Below are 20,016 nucleotides of genomic sequence, written 5' to 3'. Positions count from 1 at the left end.
TTAAAGCCTATTGCAGACTTCATGGTGATAATAGAGATTATTAATATTCAACAACAGCTACTATTTAGCACAGATATTAGAGAGTATGACCCATGTTCAATAATAAATGTAAATCTAAGTAAAATTGCTACTACTCTAGTCAAGAGCTCCTGACCTTCACTCACTTGTACCAACCACCTAAAATAGTGAGTGGTTTAACCAATTGATGAGTATCCATCCATTTATTTATTCATTCCATAAATACTTTTTTACATCCACAATTTGTGGGTCTGTCTAATTTATTCTGGGGTTATAACAGTAATCAAGACTCTTTTCTCTTAAAGCCTAGCTGCAGAAACAATTGACTAAATGTGAAATTTCAGTGAAGCATAATAAGTATTATTATAGAGGAAGAATGATATGCTTTGGGACCATATAAGCAGCGAACTTTTGATAGCCTAGAAGTTCAGACAAGGCTCCTAGAAATGTGACATTAAAGCAGATCTAAATATCTAGTAAGAGTTCATTAGACAGAGATGAGTGATGGAAGATAGGGTTCCAGGCAAAAGTAGAAGCACAGTGAGATTTGGAGTTTGGTGAGAGCTTAACGTTTTGAGAACCTGAAAGAAGTTTATTATGACTGGATTCGATGCTGGGAGAAGGGCTCCAGAGGCACACAGGGATAAAACTTAGAGGGCATTTTATATTACATCAGGGACTTTTAGAATTTATCTAATGAGTAATTGGAAGTCGTTGGAAGATGCAAGTCAGGAGGGCCATGATCAAACCTGTAAACAAATTGCATTGTAAACAATTAGAGTACCATGAAAGCAGGTGGACTTGTGAGGGGCTGTTGTGTGAGACCTGGTGTGACATAGTTTGGGGCCATTTGCATGGAGATGGAACCATTCCAAAGATGTGCTCCTCTGAGGAGACCTTGGTCTGCAGATGCAGATGTACACAGGTACAGTACTGAATCATTAGGAAAGTAAGACTGAGATGTCCATTGATTTCAAAATGCATTCATGTGTGGCTGTGTCTGACTTAGTGACATGAGGGGGACCAGGTAATGAGTGGGAGATAGTTAAAGTAGAAAATTATTTTAAGACTTTGAATATAAAGAGATAGAGAATCGGTAGACACAGCAGGAGCTGGAAGGTAATACGGAGCAATAAAAGCCTTTTGTTTTAATTGGGCAAAGCTGGAATGTTTACCTCTTGATGAACAGAAATTAGTTGAAAGGAGATTGGAAAATGTATTGGAAAAGGGGACAAATAATTGATGAGACAAATCCCTGATAAATTTGAAGGTAATGAGATTAAACTTTAGGGCTTTATGAGATAGGATGTGAGACCATCTGCTTTGAAAATAAAAGGAATTGGAGGGCTAGTTGAAAATAGTAGGACAAAACACAAGTTTAGATGAATGATAAAATTTAACAGAAAAGATAAACATTCTAAAGTTGACCTCAATAAATAAATATTTATGGTCCCAGGGACTTTTTTTGTCCTAAGAATTTACGAAGCTTTCCTTCTGTCATTTTTTTCTTTCTTCTTTCCATCATTCCCTCCTTCCCTCCTTTCTTTCTTCCTTCCTTCCCATTAAGCGATTATTAATATTAAAGCCCTCATCACTATAACACAAAAAAGTTAAATACACTTTAGAGTTATAAATAGAAGCTATTACCCTCTAGTGGATATAATATTATATACTATATGAGAGAATTGGAAGACCAACTCTAAGCATTTTTATTACTATTGGCAACTGCTCAGAGAAAGCGAAATCTGACCCATTTATAGAACTGAAAAGATGTTAACATGAGTATTTTTACCCTGCTGCTATAACTTGCTTTTTCTTTTACATAAAAAAACAAGCCAGAAAACACATATACACCTGAGTGAGGCTGATCTTATGTAATGTCTCGATATATCCATGTACTCATTCATGCACCATTTAATAAATATGTCTCTAGAAGAGGAACTGTCCCAGGTTCTAAAGACGAAAAGTACATAGGCCATGGCCTGTCTGCAAGAGCTCCATTGTAGTCGGGGTAATAGGTTGAAGGGTGAAACTTTACAACCAATTAAAATACAATCTCTCTCTCTCTCTCTCTCTCTCTCTCTCTATATATATATATATATATATATATAATGAATATATATAATGAATATATATATAATGAATATATAGATAATGAATATATATAATGAATATATATATAATGAATATATATATATAATGAATATATATATATTCATTCTACAGCTTCTTTATCGACTCATTGATTGATGGGCTGAGTCTCTTTATCTGAACAGTGCTAATGATAAAAGTTCCTCCCTCATAAGGCTGAGGAAAAAATAATGTCCCTAAAGCACCCACTCATGCTAGTTGTCATAGTGTTACCACTCAATAATGGTGATTGTTATTATCCCTCCAAATTACTCTTGAACAACTTGAAATTCCCATTTGTCAATCTAATGAGTAATTGGAAGTCATTGGAAGATGCAAGTCAGGAGGGCCATGATCAAATCTGTAAACAACTTGCATTATAAACAATTAGAGCACCATGAAAGCAGGTGGACTTGTGAGGGGCTTTTGCATGAGACCTGGTGTGAACTAGTTTGGGGCCACTTGTTTTAATTGACTCACAGTTTAGTATAGCTGAGAAGGCCTCAGGAGACTTACAATCATGATGGAAGGCAAAGGGGAAGCAGACATCTTTTTCACAAAGCTGCAGGAAGGAGAATGGATGCAGGAGGAACTACCAAACACTCATAAAACCATCAGACCTTGTGAGAACTCACTCACTATCATGAAAACAGCATGGAGGAACCACCCTCATGATTCAATTACTTCCACCTGGTCTCTCCTTTGACCTGTGAGGATTATGGGGATTACAATTTCAGATGAGATTTTGGGTGGGGACACAGCCAAACCATATCACTCATTAAAGAAAAATCAAACGGAATATTCATAATCCTTGCACCTTGACATCTGTTAAAACCATTGTGTATACCTAAGATCTTCCCAGATATCTCTCTACATATTCTTATTTTACTATACCAATAAGATTTAATATAAACTCTTTTGTTATCTTCCACAATTTATGTCACCATCTAAATAATTATTTGTCCCTTAGATTTTTCCAATGTTTCTCAACGTAAAGTATGCAGAAGAGAAATAATTGACAAAACAACATTTAAAAATGGACTGGCAGAAAAGTGGAACTCACCTAAAACATTCTGAGAAAGGCACAGTTTTAGAGACCAATAACTTTATGATGCTCCAAAATACCAACTATGTATGGAAAAGCCAATTACTAGGGTTATATCTTTAAATCACCTTACTTTTCATCAAATGACTTTAGCAGGGGAAGGGCATGGACCACCTGCAGCCACCAGCCTCCAGCATTCAGAGAAGATGGAGGCCGTGGACATGGTCCACATCAACCTTAACTATGCAGGGGCAAACAAAGATGCTTTTGTTTATACACCAGAGCCATTCTTGGCTCTCTGTCCCCACATTCAATGGATCAGCAAATCCTTTCTGGTCTGCATTCCCCACATCTGGGATCCAATTACTTCTCAACACATCTACATTATCACTCTAGTTCAAGTTACTCTTTTACCTCTTAATTGAACTCCCTGCTTCTACACTTGCCCTCTCATAGTCACTTCTCATACATAGACTAGAGGGGTCCTCTTAAACTCTAAGTTGGAATTCCACTCCTCAGCTCAAATGTTGAAGCACTCCCAGGGCATGCAGTAACTCACAGAATCTGCCCTCCGCCACCTCTTCTCTTTGTCTTCCCCTCCTAATATTGTCCTCACCTGCTCTACTCCTGCCATACTGGGCTCTTGGTTCTTCCTCAGAAACAGGACACTCCTTCACCTCAGGGACTTTGTGTTTGCCAGAACACATTTATGGAATGCTCTTTCCCTACACACTGACATGGCTTAGCCCCTCATAGCCTTGTGTCCACTCAAATGTCACCTCCTCACTGAAGACTTGCCCAGAGGACCCCTCTGGTCTATGTATGAGAAGTGGCTATGACAGGGCAAATGTAGAAGCAGGGGTTCAATTAAGAGATAAAAGAGTGACTTGAACTAGAGTGAAAATGTAAGCTTTATAAGGATGAGGATTTTTGTGGCTTGGGTCACTGCTAGAACCCCAACCACATACAGGAGGCATTAACACATTTTATTGAGTGACTAACCCCCATCCTACCTCCAGCCATAGAAGACCCCTTTTCCTGTTACAACTCATTTCATTATTTGTGCAGGTTCAATGGGTATGGGTATGAAGAAAATTGGTGCAAATTACCAGGACCCAGTTGGAAGGAGCATGGGGGGAATTCCCCATGAAGACTTTTAGGAGGATGTACTTTTTTGTCACCAAGATCCAACCCTTGTCTTTGCAGCCTTGATCCATGTCTTATCGTCTCTTAATCTTTTATATCTCAACTCGAAGGAAAGAAATAATTATTACATGTTTTCACTGGGACAGTGTTTTGCTGTTAAAAAGGTTTACAAGGAATAAATAATCCACAGAAACAAGATTATGAAGAAATAGTAGTAGATAAGAACTCTTGTTCTGGATTAGAACTATACCATTTGAATTCTTTTAAGCTGTTGGAACTTAAGCAAGTTTTCTAACTTCTTTATAATTATGAGTGTTGATTATAATAGTACACATCTAATAGAAAGGGCAGGGGTGATAAAATGAGAGAACGCATGGATAATGCACAGCACACAATGCTCAATATTCAATTAATAGAAACCATTGCCATTATCACCATAATTGTGGTAGGTGAAAAAAAAGCATGGCACAAACTCATATGTATAGCATGAAGTGACAAGATAAAATAAAGTCCACATTAGCACAGGATTTTCAATCACTGCATCAGAGCTGGGGCACTCTTGCCCTCTCACCACTTCACAACCTCCCTTAACTTAGCCAATTTCACATATTAGCATCTGCCACCTGCAATACACCAACTGGATACTGATTTTGGTATCAATCAGTGTTCTTTCAGTTGTAAGTCACAAATGTGCAAACTGACTTAATCAAGAAGACAATTTATTGTCTCATAAGAATGAGAAAATCTGCCTGGCTCAGCGGCTCACAGCTGGAATCCCAGCACTTTGGGAGGCCAAGGCAGGCAGATAACTTGAGGTCAGGAGTTTGAGACAAGTCTGGCCAACAAGGCGAAACTCCGTCTCTACTAAAAAAAATATATATATTATATATAATATATATATAATATATATATGTTATCTACTAAATATATATGATATACTAATATATAATATATAATCTCAAATATATATATTATATATAATCTCTAGATATATATATAATCTCTAGATATATATATAATATATATCTCTAGAATATTATATATATATTTAATCTCTAGATTATATATTATATATAATCTATAGATTATATATAATCTACAGGTTATATATAATATATATAATATATAATCTAGAGATTATATATAATATATAATCTAGAGATTATATATAATATATAATCTAGAGATTATATACAATATATATTATATATTATATTAGAATATAATCTATAGCTTATATATATATATATATCTCTCTCCAGGCGTGGTGGTAGGTGCCTGTAATCCCAGTACTCAGGAGGTTGAGGCAGGAGAATTGCTTGAATCTGGAAGGCGGAATTTGCAGTAAGCCGAGATTGCGCCACTACACTCCAGCCTGAGTGACAGAGCGAGATTCTGTCACAAAAATGAATAAATAAATAAAAATAAAAATAAAAAATAAATAAATAGAAAATCTACTAGGAAGAGCTGGCTTTACGTATATTTAAGTTTAGTCGTCCAAATAGAATGATGTAGTGATATTCTTCCCCTCCTCCCTCCTTTTTCTTCCCCCCCTTCTCCCTCCTTTTTCTTCGCCCCACCCTCTTCCTTTCCTTCTCTGTCTCTTTATCCCCATATCTATCCAGGCTCTGCTCGTTTCAGCTTGGATTTATTTGGGGGCCGACTTTCCCTACATGATAACATGAGTCTGAAGTCAGCCCAGTAAAGAGACTTCATGCTTTAGAATAAGAACATTATTTCCAGTACCCAGTAGCTCTAGGAAAGTCCTAGAGAGGTCTTCTTTTGGCTTGGCTTCATTCACGTGGCCATCCTTGAACAGATCACTGTGGCCAAGGCAAAGAGCAAATCACTGTGCTCAACTAGAGGCCAGGCTAACAGTGTGAGACTCATTATGAGGCCATAAAAATATTTTAGTATTGCTATTTGATGGGGGAGGTTTCTTTTCTCCAAAGAGCTGTTGAGTAGACACAGAGGGAAAAAATGCCAGAAATTCTATATATTCTTCATAATATTAGGAATAATTAACCTGTGGATATCTTGGTGAATGATTTACTTTTATTTTAACTTTTAACATAGGGTTTCCAAATGATTCTTTGTCATAACCCAGCATTTTTATAATTGAAAAGAAAAATTTTTAAAATGATCCTGGAAAGCCAAGCTAGCTGGTAAGCCCATCAAACAATGTGTGGATGGGTACATGTGACCCAAGGACCAGCCCAAACACAGATGCAGACAGATTCCAGACTCTTCAGCAATCTGTCCCTTATCTGGGGCAAAGGCTGTGATGCCTACACAGTCTGTCATTTCATCCCTGATGCTCCAGTTTTTAGGAGAAATCACCTAGTCATGTTCAAACTTCCAGAAATGGTGGTCCTGTGGAAAGAATCCTAGGCCAGCACCTAGGAGACCAGGTATGAGTCCCAGCCCTGTGCATCACAGCTGTGTCAGGTGGTTCAGACATACTGGGCTTCAGGTCCCCATCTATAATCAAAAAGTTTATTTCTAGCTTCAACAATCTGTGACTATTATTTCCGTTTACTGATAGAGTAACTAATTACTTCATTATAGGTTTTCAAGACCAGTTACCTCTTGTTTGGTTCAGTTAGCAAAATGCCAACATGATTGTCATTGATTTTGATGGTTGGGCTTCCAGGAGAGAAGCCCAATGGGAAATAGTTCAGGATCTTAAGCAGATTTTGTATTTATTATTCCAAGGTAGTCTATGCAGGAGCAGGGCTTGTCATGCATTTCTCAAAATTCTTGCTTAGGGAAAGCTCACTCCCATCGTTCTCTTCCATTCTAGTGATGCCTTAGGACTCTTCGATTTAGGGTTTAGAGCCAGAGGAGAAGGAATAATCATGGTTAAGACTGGCTATAATGAAGGCTTTTTTTCTTTTCCCCCCTGAATAGAGAATCATAGCGTTTCAGACAGAAGGTGAATTTCAAAGATCATTCAACCCAATCCTTTTGGATTAGAGGCAACATTTTCTGAGTATCTTCATGTATATTCTACAGAAAGAACATATGGTGCAGACTTGAACAGAATGTGGTTTGAATCCTTACATATATGTGACCTTTGGAGAGTTTCCTACTTTTTCTGAGTCATATTTTTATTATTATATATTTTAACCTTGAAAGTTAAAATGTTCTTAATACCCATCTAGTAGCTGGTGTGGATATAGTAGGCAGAATAATGACCTTCCCAAAAAAGTCCGCATGTTAATCCTCAGAACCTGTGCATATATTTCATTCCACAGCAAACAAAACAAAACAAAACAACTTTGCAGATGAGATTGAGTTAAGGATACAGAGATGGAGAGATTCTCCTGGATTATCTAGGTGGATTGAGTATATTCCTAAGGGCTCTTATAAGTAAAAAAGTTCAGGCAGGAGAGTTAAAGTTAGAAGGGAGATACAAGAGAAGAAAAGGTTGGAGTGATGAAGGGGGTGGTGTGGCTACAAGCCATGGAATGAGAGCAGCCTCTAAAAGCTGAAAAAGGCAAGAAAATTAATTCTCCCCTAGAACCTTCCAAAGGAACACAACCCTGCTGACCCATTTTAGACCTCTGACCTCTAGAACTGTAAGATAATTAATTTGTGCTGTTTGAAGCCACCACCTTTGTGGTAATTGGTTACAGTTACAGCAATAGTAAACAGATACAATGAGGATTGTTAATTACACAAACAGGTGCCCTGGAATGCCAAATGCATGAGGTACACTGAATGCTATTGTTTTTGCTGTTCTGGTTATTGTTGTTTTTCTTCTCCTTTATCATACTTTCTGTCTTCTTTTCCTGTCCCTCATCCTTCTTTACCATTCTCTTTCTCTTTCTCCTGCTCTTCGCTTCCTTCTCATTCCACTAAAAATATAACAGGAAAGGAAGAAAAGAACTAGCATTTGATAAGGACCGGTCAGGAACCACCCTTGGTGATTTTACGTGCATAACCTAGTTTAATCTTTAAAATAAGTCTTTGAGACAGGTTTTAGTATTTTTATTTTACCAATGAAGACACTGGGGTCTACTGAAGTAAAGTAGTTATTTCCAGATTCACTGAGTTAGTGAGAGTCCTGAGACTGTGGGCTGGCCCACACCTCCCTCCTCATTAGCAGCCTGATCTCTGTTCCAAACAGCGAGCTGTCCACCTGTGTTCTGTGCGTCCTGGCTGGCCACAGCAGAACTGAGCACAGGACTCCATCACCATGGCAACGGCATTGCCTGCCTGGGTCGTGGAGTGGTATCTTGTCGAGCCAGGGTGGCCGATGCTGGGGAGAGATGCTGTACCCCAAGAAGGGGTTGCCATCTCTCTGAAGATGTTCCCTCTTCTAAAGACAGCAAATAGCTCATCCCACCCTTGCCATTGCCATTTCAAATGAGCCCTCTCTTATGAGTTGAAGCACAGACCGTTTATCAGACAACTACAGTATGTCACACACTGCTAGCCTTGTGCAAGCTCTTTTCTCTGGTTCATATTACAATTCTGTGAAGTGGGTACTGTTTTTCCTGTTTACAGACAGGAAACTGAGGCTCAGAGAAGGAAGTATTTTGCCCACTCACACATGATGTAGCAGACTGGAGTGTAGCCTGCTGTGCTGCCAGGCCATGGCCAGGCTTTCTGAGCCTCCACCCCAATCTCCATTCCAAGTGAAGTTTGCGGTGCTTCCCAGAGGCCTTGGATCTCAACCCACCATGTGCTAACGAAGTCATTTTCATTTTCCCTCTCTCCCCTTCCTAGCGTCTCTCTATTCGGGTCCACATGTAACAGGTTTGTTATGTAGATCCAAATCATATAACAGGATTTACACAAGCACTGCACCAGTGGCCATGGCATGGAGCAGGGCATGCCTTGGTGGAATGAGAAATCTGCAGGGCCAAGGAGGGGGAATTGAGACAGTTGATGAAGATGCCCAGACTAGGCAAGAGAGGATAGTCCTCCCCTCTGCCACAGACCTCCCCCCTGGCTCTGTCAGACAGTCAGCAGCACCCTTGTGAACTCTGCTGCTCGGAGCACCCAGGACTTCTGAGAGGATGGAGGCAAGGACGGCAGAGTGGGCAAGAGGCCCCGCTTTGGAACTGGACTGAGCTGAGCTTTTGGGTCAACTCTGCTCCTCTGGAGCTGTGTGGTTTTGGGCAAGTTGTGTCACATCCGTGAGCCTCAGTTTCCTTTTTTGTAAAAAGTATCTGACAGTACAAGTTTGACCATTTCATAGAATTGTGAGGATCCCATAGTCAAAGGGGCCATGGAGGTCAGGTTACCCCACCAGGCATTTAGAGTCAGAAGAACTGCTGATCAGAACAAATAAGAACTACCTATTGGATACTAGTCTCACTAGGTAGATAATGGGATCATTTGCACACCAACCCCAGAGACATGCAATTTACCCATGTAACAAACCTGCACATGTGTCCCCTGAGCCTAAAATAAAAGTTGAAAAAAAAAGAGAAGGAATCACTGTCTGAGGCCACTCAGCCATCAGGAGTGGGGCTTCTGGGTTCGTTTCTAAAATTCTTTCCTCTAAAGCATATTGTTTCTTGTGGGGTCAAATGTGATGAGCAAGAAACAGCTGTGCCAGTGTTGATGTCAGAATGTGAGGCATTGAGGGCCTTTCCTCTGACTCCTTTCCTTACACTAGGCTGCCTTCTGGCAGAGCTTGCTGCAGTCAGGCCATGACACGGGCAGCTCCATGACTGCACTCCAGATCTCATGCCCCCTTTGAATCTCTAGTAACAAACACAGAAAAATGGTATAAAGGCATTTAATATCAAGCATAAATGGTACACGGTGGAATATTTGATAGGATTATAAAATAAGATACTTAAATGGAATCATTAGAGAATGTAAAAATTCCCTGAGAGTATGTTTAATGAGCAGAAGGTCTAAGGTAACTGCAGTTTCACAGAGAAAAGGGAAACTGTCAGGTCTAAAATCTCTCGAAAATCTCTCCTTTGCCTACTCCCACCCCCACTTTCTTATTTTCAGCATCAGAATGAGAGGTTTCCCTCTCCCTGGGCAACTTTAGTTCTTTCCTGGGTTCTTACCTAAATTTCCTTCTTGCTTCCTCCAGGTGGTTCCTTTATAGTGACTCCACATCTCTCCAATTCCTCACTAGTCATTCTTTTAACAGGCAACCATTCTATACATTTCTATGCCTGCCAGGTGGCAGATATGTTCTAGACACTGCTGATGTAACTGCACATTAGTGTTTGATCTCCAGGAACCTATATTCATGAGGGGCAAGTTGCCCTAAACAAGTCTATGATATATAATGTTATATACATCAAGCCATGCAAGGTGCTGGGGAAAACATTAAAGCAAGCTAGGAGAGGAAAAGCAGGGGCTGGTGGTGATCATGGTGGCTCTAGGGGAAGGTGATGGTGATGGACATTATGGGGCTAAAAAACCATTCTCAATTAGGTAGTTAGTGAAGGCCTCCATAGAAGATGATATGTGAGTAGAGACCCAAATCTTAAGAAGCTAGATCTGCAAAAATCTAAGGAAAGAGACTTCCAAGCAGGGAAAGTGCAAATGCAGAGTCCCCAGGCTTCGTTGCCCCCTCCTCTTCAGTTGTGATTTATGCTGCCTCTCTAGATCCTTGGGGGATTGAGCAAAGGTATCCTCTGTGGTAATCTGCCCGAGAAAAACACTTCCTAAGTCACTTCAGCACACATCCTCCTCTCGGGGTCCCCTTCCATGAACCCCAGACCTAAGACAGTAAGTATAAATATCTCTTTCAAGACGTTTTTCTTTAAAGAAAGGGAACTGGCGTCAAGATTATTAGAGTCCAACAGGCAACTCACACTCAACATTCCCCAAATTGAACCTATTAACATTGTCTTCTCAAATTATCTTCTCTTCCGACATTGCCCTTCTGAGAGAATGCTTGCATTGTTCATCTCAGCACAAAGGCAGAAACCTGGCTTATGTTCAGTTCTTCTCCAGTCAGTCTCCAAACCTTATTGTTTCTACCTCCTTTACGTTAAACACGGAAGTCAGCAAGGCTTGACCAAGAATGATTTAGATGTGGTTGGTGGCAATGGGAACCACTGGAGCATGTTCAACCTTGTTTACCCAAAATAGAACTTAAAACCACAGCCAATTTGTCGGTCTTTGTTCTTGGCAGTCTCTTCCAAATTGTGCATTGCATATGCATAATGTCCATTTCATGCAGACTTTAAGGACAAATGGAAAGGCGGGTTGGGGAGGGGGCGGCCTTCCACCATGTCCTTTAGCATTGTTGGGAAGAGTGAAGCATTGCACATTTATTGACCTTCCTTCAGGCTCTGAGGAAACAAATATAATCAGTGGGGAAATTCAATAGAAGTATAACAAAGAGCAAAGGCAAGAGGCAGGATTTTGGAGGGGAAATTAATTAAGCCAAACTAAAATGAATGGTTTAGGTTTGGGATGCTGAGGCAGGCTGGGCTATGGAGAACTGGAACTGAGAAAGGAAGTGTCCCAGCAGGGAGCTGACTCGGGGTCCAAGATTAATTATCATTTATGACCTAATTATGTAGTCAGAATGACCACTCTGCCAGTTCCCCTAATACAGGAGATGAGAAAAGGATGTGGCTCTGGAAGCTGGGGGTCTCACTTCCAATTTTCACTTAAAACGGATAATAAAATGTCCCCCCTCTGCCCTATTATTCTTATTATTTGTCATTTTTATATTTTTAAAAGAGCCATTCCCTTCCAGATGGTTTTCTCCTTCCTTGCCAAATAACAAACTTTCTTGTGATCTTAATATAAAAATGCGAGGTATATTCCCACTGGGTAGATAATGTACACCAGGTAGAATACTTATGCAGTCTTTATTCAGTTTACTTATTTATACTGCCTACTATCTGTAGGCTATCTCTTAAGATACTTCCATTTTGGTAATAGGTTCAATCAAGGGTAAATGTGATTTGGCTTAAAGTCATTTACTTATCTTGCTAGCCCTAAGAGCTGGGAACTACTATTAGCTCCATTCTCTAGATGTTTAAATTGGGGTTAGAAGGTTTAAGCAACTTTTCCACAGTTACATGACTAGTGAATTAATGGAACCAGAGATTCAAAGTCAGACTTAGGTGGCTTCTCCAACTAACACATTATCTTTCACTTTGATAAAGTCTGAACCTGTCTATTGCATGTGACCAAGTCTAGCCACACATCTAGGTTGGTCTGTCACTAACACTTTAATACCATTTTCATCAAGCAACAAACAATTCAAAGTTTATCTTCTGGGCTCCTTGGCTGCTACTAAAAATTGTTTGATAGCTCTATACTTCCTTTGGGTAAATCTCAAAATAATTCCAGGTGTGGCACTTGAGTTCCTTTGTATTATAAACCTATCTTACTTGTCCAGACTCACCTGTCCTCACCCAGTATCACCCCTACAACCTATATTTTATGCTTAAGCCAAACTAGACACATATGCAGATGTTGGCTATGATGATGAAAATTGTAAATATATTAGTAAGAACAAAGTGAAAGGCAGGAAAAAATGCTGGAGCCCTAGAGAGTGAGTAAGTGTGGTGGAACATGGCCTCTGGAACCAGACTATGTGGGTTTGAATCTTGGCTCTGGAATGTATGAGCTGAACAAACTTGAGAAATTTACTTGCCCTCTGTGCACTAATTTTCTTCTTTGAAGAACTAGGATTAATAATAGTATTTTTCTTATGTGGTTAAATGATATATAAAAATTGTGCAGCGCAGTGTCTTGTACATAGTAATTGCTATATAATTATTAGTTACTATCATCAACATCATCATCATAAGACTGACCTAGGTTAGAATTCTCTCTTGAATTTTGATTTCTCTTCCTTAAGGCAGGATATAATTATTACCTGATTGATGTGAGAAATAAATGGGATAATATGTTAAAATCCTAAACATAATATTTGATATATAATAAAATGTGAGCTATAACATGTTCTCATGACCTTTATTTCTCAGTTTCTTCTTCTTACTCAAGACTCTTGACATTTTCTTAACCTTGCTGAGGTCTCCAGGAAGTTATTCTTGGTCTTTTTCTAAGCTCATTCCTCACTTGGGCTGCTCCTTTCACTGTGGTTGAACCTTGTTCACTGGCCATTGTCTTGCTACAGTCGTCATCTGTATATGGTGACATGTAGGTACTCAATGCTCATTAACTCCCAGATGTCACTAAATATCCAGAAGTAGACACACAATCTCTGTCCTCAAGGAGCTTGTGACAAATAAGGACACAAGTTAAGTTCATAGAAAAAGCTACAGACTTTGAAATGTTCTTTAGAATTCACCATGTTGTAGACTTCAAGGGATCTGTCATTTCGACATGTACTTGGGAGCTATTTGTACCGTACTCATTATGTTTCCCTTTACTCTGCTGAGTACCCAACATATAAAAAGTAATAAAATACTTTGCTTTAAAACACTCTACTCAGTTTGTTGGAACAAAACTGACATGTTTGCTTAATTATACTGGTATTAATTGAAAGTCTAGTGTGCTAGGAGCTGTTAAAAAACAAAACAAGCAAAAAACCAGATGTATTATCTACCATTGTGCAAATTCTACCCTAGTGAAGAGCATGATAATACTAAATGCAACGATTGTCAATGGTGACATGTTTAATGAAGAAAATAAAACACCAAAGTGGGATAGAATAATTGGGGGTGGAGAGCAGGGAGCTACTTCAGATTTAATGTACAAGGACACTCTCTCTGAAGAGATGACAAGGCTCTGAAACCTCGATGCTGAGAAGGAACCACCCATTACAAGAGCTACATGAAAATACTTTCAGCGGAGGAAACATCAAAGGCAAAGCTTTCATGGTGAAGACCAGCTTGGATGTTTATGGAAATAATTCTGAACCCAATAGAATACAGAGCAAGTGCTATGGAAGCTCCGAGCGGCAGGGAGCAGTCTCTAGGAGGATGCAACAACTCTGTACAATAGGGCTCAGTAAACTTTTTCTGCAAAGATCCAGGTAGTAAATATTTGGGGTTCTGCAGCCAGATGGTCTTTGTCACAACTACTCAACTCTGCTGTTGTAGCACAAAAACAGCTATAGACAATATGTAAATACATGGGCATGAATGCGTGCCAATAAAACTTTATAAAAATAGGCAGAAGACTGAATTAGCCTGCAGGCTGTAGTTTGCTAATTTATGGTTTACAATATTAGACAAAGGACTTACACGTGCTGTAGCAGATTGAATTTTTCCATGGGGCCACACCAATATATTCTGTGTCACATTCTCCTATTACTGTGTTTTGTTGACACTCCTCCATTGCAGAATCGGGGATGGGAGCGGGGTGTCTATACTTCTTCCCCTTGAATTTGGGTGGGTCTGGAACTACAGTAGATGTGTTGCTGCATGACTTCTAATACTAAATCATAAAAGATTAGGCAGCTTCCCCTTGACTTGCTTGGAGCACACATCTTGGGAGCTCTGAGATTACATATAAAATGTCCTGCTAATCTGAAACTGCCATGCCGGATACTCACATGGAAAAACTATATAGATCCCTGGCCCTCCCTCATTGATTCTTTCTAGCCCAGGGGCCAGTCATGTGCATGAGAGAGCTTTCAGATGTTCTAGATAATTCTAGTTCCCAACCTTCTAGCTACTCTAGGTGAAGCCAACAAAAAAGGCTCTACAAGATTACAGATTCAAGAGCAAATTAACTGTTTTTGTTGTTTTAAGTCACTAAATTTGGGGTAGTTTGTTAGGTAGCAATCAACCAATACATGTTTTTTTTTTGATGTTTAATAGCATTTAATTTTTTTCAATAACTCTAAGAAATATTGTATAAAATACTCATTTATACAGGATTTGAACTCAAGCCCACAGAGAGGAATTCATGCAGATACAATTCTAAGAGGTCATTTTAGCAGAATAACAAGATTATTAATTAGCTGCATTAAATTCAGGTATTTCTTACTTTGAATTGTAGTTCTCATAATCTCTACATCTGGTGGGAGGGATCTGTTCAGGGGTAACTGAATCATGAGGGTGGTTACCCCTATGCTGTTCTTGTTCCAGTTATTTTGTTTTTCCAAGTTAAAATTTCATTTGATTCTTCTTTATGTCTTATATTTTCTTGCTGAGATTCTGTTGTTGTTGTTGTTTCAAGAGTGTTTATAATTGATCATTGGAACATTTTTGTTTTAGTTGCCTTTCTAACATCTGATAATTTCAACATGTGTGTCACTTTGGTGTTGGTATCTGTTGATTGTCCCTTATCATTTAAGTTGAGACATTCCTTTTTCTTGGTATAATTAGTAATTTGGACTCTATCCTAGAAATTTTGAGTATTAAGTTATGAGACTCTAGTTCTGATTTAAGTCTTTTATTTTATCAGGTGGTCAACCTGATATGGTGACATGTAAGTAGTCAATGCTCATTAACTCCCAGGTGTCACTAAATATCCAGAATTAGACACACAATCTCTGTCCTCAAGGAGCTGGTGAAAATGAGGACACAAGTTCATAGAAAAAAGTACAGACTTTGAAGTGTTCTTTAGAGCATTTCAAAGAACTTTGGAACCTATTTAGGTTCAGAATTCATATCCTGGCTCCCTTTTATGATTTAAATGCCAAGTTGTATTTAACGCTTCTGAAGTGCTATTACAGTTTGCTCAACTTGAGTGTTACCTAGATGACAGGACTCCCATACCACAGTGTCCATAGTGTCCACAGTGCAGGAGGAAGGGCAATGTCTATCACTGCAGGATTGGGGTGGAAGTTAGAACTCTGTCTTAGGCTGCACCTAGAAGTGGTATTTTGTCCTTACTCAAGTCCCAAGGTCCCTAGCATGGTGTCCTTTTCTCCATCTCCCAGAGTTTTCTACTAGATGACTTATGCATTTTGTCCAGGGATTTTTAAATTGTGATTATCAGAAAGAGCAAAATGGAATACATTTATCACACATTCAGAGCCAGAAGTCATTTTTTACTCGAAAGGCTATGCTTTTCCACTATTTCACACTCTCTCTGAGGCTGTGATATTTGAAACAGTATGTGTCCTGCCCGATTTCAAATTGTATCCTGAACATTCAGACACATTTCTTCTACTGTTCTCGTCCCTTCAATTTTTCTATTTCTCTCTATATGATATGGTTTGGCTGTTCCCCCCACGCAAATCTCATCTTGAGTTATTCTCATAATCTCTACATCTGATGGGAGGGATCTGTTGAGGGGTAATTGAATCATGATAGTGGTTACCCTCATGCTGTTCTTGTGATAGTGAGTGAGTTCTCACAAGATCTGATGGTTTTATAAGGAGCTTTTCCCCCTTTGCTCAGCACTTCTTCCTCCTGCTGCCATTTGAAGAAGGACATGTTTGCTTTCCCTTCTGCTATAATTGTAAGTTTCCTGAGGCCTCCCCAGCAATGCTGAGCTGTGAGTCAATTAAACCTCTTTCCTTTATATATTACCCAGTCTTGAGTATGTCTATTGGCAGCCTGAGAATGGACTAATACACTACATAATACTGTGTCACAGTTATATCCAGAATATTGTCTCTCTTCTGTATGGTACTTTCAGTCTCTCTTGTATCATGTCCCTAAAGAGAGGAACACTATTGTTACTAGTTATATTCAAATCACTGATTGGCCTTGTTCACTGGAAGATGGAATCACAGAGTGTTTTAGGAAGGATACATGGGCCAGCCTTTCTCTTCCGTACTGCTAAAGCATAAAGGGTCAAAGTAAAACTCTGGATGCAAAGAACCTTTGTTCTCTTTGCTCCTTTTTTGCAATAATCCATAGTGTTTTAACATTTGAAACTGGAGTTTCGGCACTTAGAGAAGTAAAACAACTGGAAAACTAATGGAGCATTATGTCTCACTTAGTGAAGATGAGTGTTCCCTGTGGTCCAGTGCAAGATCCCAGTTTACAGCATTGGGTGTTGTTAGTTTTAGCTACACTTCAGCCTCAGCCACGGTTCAACCCTACCCAACTTGTGTGTGTGTATGTCTGTGCATGTTTGTGTGTTCTTTTATCTCCCTCACAACCCTTGGACAAGTGGGTTCAGTCAGTAAGAAAGAAGGATAGACAACCCAAAGGTGGCTGTACAAGAACTGATTGGCAGTGTTTCATTAGTTACATTAGGAAAAGGAGCCAAGTGATGGTGGAAGGGTTTTTTGGTTGTTGCTGTTTTTTTTTAACATGAAGAATAATAAGTGTGTGTCCTAAAAATCACATGGAATAAACGCGGGCAGGTTCTCAGGGATCATCTGTGAAAGTGAATATTCTCTCTTTCTCGTTTCCAGGCATTGTGATAACCAACTGTGCCATGTGTCTGCACCTATTCCCTTCCTCTCTCCTGGCTCTATGTGGAGTCCTCTTACAACTCTCAGAAAATGAATTTCTTCTAAGAGAGAAAAAGACTGCTCTTTTCTATTTTTATTTATTTTTTAATTGACACATTTAGAATTGCATATATTTATGGTGAACTGCATATGTTTGTGGTATATAGCATGATGTTTTGATATATGTATGCATTGTGGAATGATTAAATCAAGCTAATTAGCATATTTATTACCTTGCATACTTATTTTTTATGTGGTGAGAACATTTAGAATCAACTCTCTTAGCAATTTCCAAGTATATCATACATTATTATTAAGTATAATTACCATGTTGTATAATAGATCTCCTGAAAGTATTCCTTATTACTAAGTGATATTTTGTATGCTTTGACCCACATCTCCCCAACCCCCCTGCCCCCTAGCCCCTGCCCCCTAGCCACCATTCTCTTCTTTTGCCAGGAAACCGGGTAGCTGAGTTGTACAAATCATTCAATCATTAGCCTTATTTCCCCTTGTTATAGAGGGAGATGGCTCAGACTCAAAGACTCAAAGGTAGCCTGAGGGATTATAAGGAAGGTAAAATCTATCCCCTGTCCACTATGAAAAATTTGCAGCTCCTTTTTTTTTTTTTTTTTTTGGCGATTTTCCAGAGGTAACAAAGAAACTGCTACTGCATGAATATCAGGTTCCAGGAAATTGAACTTCCACCTCTGTACAAAAGGAAGATGGATGTTTATGACCCTCCCCCGCAAATGAAGTTCAAACTGTCACAGGGGTGTGGATACAGGGGAAAGCGCTTTAATGAGCCACTTAGCTTAGATCAAGGGCCACCAACATCAGACCTCATCTTTGAATAAGCCCTTTCTGATAGTCGCCTTTCTCAATGCATTTTAGGAAAACACAGTTTATTTATTCAGCCAAGTTAAGCTTAGCTGAGAAATTGAAAAAAAAAAAAAAAGAAGCGATCAAAGTTTTGTTTTCCACTCCCCATCTCCTCAATTCTTTTGCCAATTTCATTCTCCAGCTTCCCTTCAACAGAGCTTGATTTAGCAAGAAAACAGTGGGTTCATTTACCCAGCAAGAGAGTGCTTTTCATGTTTGAGCTTTGAAATGAAAATTGTCTATGGGCAGGCTTCTCTGCAGCTCTGTCTGAGAGCAGCAGGGCCTGTCATCATGGCTCTATGGACTTGGGGGAAGGAAGTTGAAGTTTGGAAAGAGCAGGAATGGGTAGCTGTTTTCTCTAGGTAGGACCCTGCAGTGGTGGAGAGCAGAAACCCAAAGCAATGGGAATACTGTGCTCTAAGGGGTCTGGGGTGATGGCATTTGATTTTCAGCCCATATACATTACATAATTTCACCCCCACCACCCTGTGACTCCCAGACATATAGACCTTTGATATAAATATGACAAATGATCCCAGCCTCTATGCTAGGAGAATTTAAATCCACATTTTCATGCAACACATCTATAGACGTCCTTAAGGTAAAAGTAGATGCAGAAACAGACATCTTTCTCCAAAGACAGATTGGATTGCTTTAAAATATTTTAACAACATCTGCTTTTGAGCTTCTCCATTTCAGTAGGAGTGGTACACAAGTGAAAATCACGTTTTCTCTTCTGTCCAGATTCATAACTTGATGATAAAGGTAGTCAAAGACATGAATAATTGTCAGGTACATGATACTCAGTAATAAATACCCAGAGTCCCAACACATACATGCAGGATAAGTAAGGGCTGGTGCCTTGGAATTACTTCATATCTGGGTTTAATTCTAGGTTATGCCTCTTATTAACTCTGTGGATCTGGGCAAGTTATTTCATCACTCAGAGACTCAGTTTTCCCATCCATAAAATGACATTAACAATAACTCACTTTGTAAAGATGAAATGAAGTTGTGCAAAGAAAGCAACAGGCATGCATCTGTATTGTATAGTAAATGCTCAAAGACTGATAATTCTACATCCCAAAATAACTTTGGGATGGTAGGGGAAAGAGAAAGAAGCTCCAATCCCCCAATCAAGGGGGATTGGAAAAGGTTTGTTTGTTTGTTTGCTTTTTGTTTTGTTTTGTTTTTGGTAGGAGATGGCTCTGGAGGAAGGGTTATGCCACTGGACAAGAATGCAGTAAAGGCAACAACTTAGAAGTTTACTTCTAACCAGACGTGAAAATTAGAGTATGAGGTTCATGGTGGGCTGATGGTGCAGTGGGAAATATCATGTACAAATAGGATGGGCCCAACATACAGAGGATTTTAAGGGCCTGGATGAAGAATATGCACTTGATTGAATAGATGGGTTCCTGGGTAAGTGGTTTAATCAGCTATTTAGGCTAAATCAAGGGCCACAGACATCAGACCTTGTAATTAAACAAGCTCTTTCCTCTGGTAGAGGGAAGTCACT

At 39.3% G+C, this 20,016-nt stretch overlaps 1 long non-coding RNA gene across 5 annotated transcripts in view; it reads left to right on the top strand.

The window, feature by feature from the left end:
* The window catches only part of LOC134732718 (uncharacterized), a 361,391-nt gene that overhangs the window by 166,574 nt on the left and 174,801 nt on the right, over window positions 1-20,016 (top strand). For 2 of the 5 annotated variants that reach the window (XR_010116176.1, XR_010116173.1), the window contains one exon: window positions 17,577-17,822. The exons of the other annotated variants lie outside the window; for them this stretch is intronic. This is a non-coding gene — a long non-coding RNA (uncharacterized lncRNA). Of the gene's footprint in view, window positions 1-17,576; window positions 17,823-20,016 lie in introns of those variants that run through there. 5 annotated transcript variants of the gene reach the window in all.

This window comes from Symphalangus syndactylus, chromosome 16 (assembly GCF_028878055.3).
Source record: "Symphalangus syndactylus isolate Jambi chromosome 16, NHGRI_mSymSyn1-v2.1_pri, whole genome shotgun sequence".
NCBI classification, from domain to species: Eukaryota; Metazoa; Chordata; class Mammalia; order Primates; family Hylobatidae; genus Symphalangus; species Symphalangus syndactylus.
This window is presented reverse-complemented; position numbering and strand designations above follow the sequence as displayed.